At 33.1% G+C, this 2470-nt stretch overlaps 1 long non-coding RNA gene across 1 annotated transcript; it reads left to right on the forward strand.

Annotated features, from left to right (window-relative positions):
• Positions 1-502: 502 nt before the first annotated feature.
• Positions 503-1856, forward strand: LOC121761161. Its single transcript, XR_006041943.1, has 2 exons — positions 503-634; positions 1503-1856. It is a non-coding gene; the product is annotated as an uncharacterized LOC121761161 (long non-coding RNA).
• The last annotated feature ends 614 nt before the right edge of the window (positions 1857-2470 follow it).

A 2470-nucleotide genomic window follows, 5' to 3' on the forward strand; every position in this document is an offset into this window, starting at 1 on the left:
GCCTCCTAATTAAGCCCTTTTTTCACTCCTTTAAGAAATTTCTAAAACTCATATACTATTTGATGCTCATTCTTTAATTATTCTACGGCTTCGACTAAATTGGAACTCCGTACTTTACTTAGAAATTTACACTCGCAAAACTCTGGCTAAAAACAAAGATAAATTATTTTAGCTTAATTACACTATCAGAAGAAATCATATGTAAAAATACTAATTGAAGCTTAATTTAAAACTTATGCAAAATTTAATATCATATCCCTCCCAATAAATTCAGATTTCGAAATTGGGCCAAGACTTCCCTTTATTTTCAGCCCAAGTAATTCAATCTTAAATTTAGGCCTCTTCAAACTATGTACTGCAATACCAATTATATAAATTGAAGTTGGGCTTTAATTTATTTCTTACCTTAGTTTAGGCCTATTAAATAAAATGCTACCCCAATCAATTAAATCAAAATCTACATATAAATACCCACTTCATCTCCCTCACCATTCAAACCCAATCCTACTTTTATGAGAGAGAAGCTCCTCTCACTCTCTACCACGCCGTTGCTGCACGCGGTGGAAGACCACCGCTGCTGCCCTCTCTCCGTCCGTTCTCGCCGGCCGCCTCTTCCCCGGTTTCGTCAAGCAAGGTGAGGGTAACTTCATTCTGTTTCCATTTCATTTATTTTCCTAAAGATTTGACATTTGATCTAAAAGTTTGGTGTTTTTTAGCTTGTAAATTAGTACTAATTGCTATGTAACCCGAAAAGAAATACGATTCGACTATATTGGGGCGGAAAAAGAATATGACTCGACTCAACCAGAGAATAAAATAAAGTGTTTTTTAATTGTTTTTCCGCAAAGGTGCTTGAAATATTTGCTCGATCACAAGCGGTTTTTTTAGTGCTCTTTCAAAGAAAATATAATTTTCTACTATTTTATTGCCTTTTATTTATGTTGCCTTATATAAATTTCTTTGATAATTATGATTACTAAATAAATACTAAATTAAAAATAGATTGGGGAAGAACAACAAAATACATCGGTCCAAAAAGTGCCATGCAAAATTCATCTCTCCACCTAACACATTTCTTTCCTCTCTCTTATTCTACTCCACCTACCACATTACACTTCAATCCATTTATGCATAACTCTAAAGAAATTTAAAGGATTCATCTTCTCCCCTCTTATATTCCTCTTTTTTCTTAATTCGAAGAGAAATGAGAAGCAACTTCCATCGTCCTTTCTTCCACCACTAAATATATTACACTCATCTCCTTTATTATAATCTTCATTTATTAATTCACTACTTTTTAGTTAACATACCATGATACCATAAGTATTTCACCATATCCTTCTGAAAATTATGTATGTATGACTATTCAATTTGATGCATCTCGTGATAGTAACTTTATTAAGTTGCATTTCGACATGCATACTATAATTACTATTTGATGTAAGGCACCCAACCCAAAAATATACTCCATTCCCACATCAGATTCATTCTCAATTTGACAGATATCTCATGGAGGGGGTAATGCCAAAGGAACTACAACTAGGCCAATCTATTTCCTCAATAATCTCACTATGGTGATGGCTTCTGATTTCTGGCAGCGATCTGGAATATTCATTTACTCTGCTTATGCAAAATTGAATTGAGTTAATTAGGATTCTTGTTTTACTACCGATTTTGGAGAAATGGCTAGCTGTTGTGCAAATTAAATGTGGATAATACCATAAATATGTAGAATATGCAGGTAGGTGAATTGTAAAAGAGTTGTCACTTCATCTGGCTTGTCACGGGTGGATAAATTCCAAAACATCGTGTCACTTTTTTTTCTCTTTTTATTAAATTCCAATATATTTGTGATATTTATAGGAAACCTAATTTATTGATTTAACTACATAGACATCGTCTGAAAATTTCCTTTTATCGTTACCCAATTTGATAGGTCTAATGTTGGTCTAGAATCTTGTGACTAAACCAACAAATAATAGGGGGTGATCCACACGTAGAATGTACTACATCAGCCGATTCAAACAAGGGACTCAATTACGATGAGTTGTGAATGAGATAAATTAAGAATGTGCAAACAAAATTGCATGCCGGTTCATTCCATTTAGTTCTTGACTGTTACGGTAATTTTTGAATGATCGAATTAGAATTAGAATATCTAACTTTAAAATATTTAGCAAAACGTACAATTGTACAAAGTAAAATCCTATATAATTCTCCCTTCGTCCACAGGTAAGAGTCTCATTACTTTCTAACACGGGTTTTAATAAATTTTAAGAAAAAATAGGTGGAAGAAAGTTAACAGAACATGATCCCACTTGTGTGCATTAGTTTAAATAATATGAGAGTAAAATGAGTTAGTTGAATGTGAGACATTTATACCGTTTATGGTAATTATGAACCAGGACTCATATTTATGGACAAACCAAAATGGATAAACATGAGTCCTATTCACGGACGAAGGGAGTAT

The sequence above is a fragment of the Salvia splendens genome, chromosome 13 (genome assembly GCF_004379255.2).
Source record: "Salvia splendens isolate huo1 chromosome 13, SspV2, whole genome shotgun sequence".
NCBI classification, from domain to species: Eukaryota; Viridiplantae; Streptophyta; class Magnoliopsida; order Lamiales; family Lamiaceae; genus Salvia; species Salvia splendens.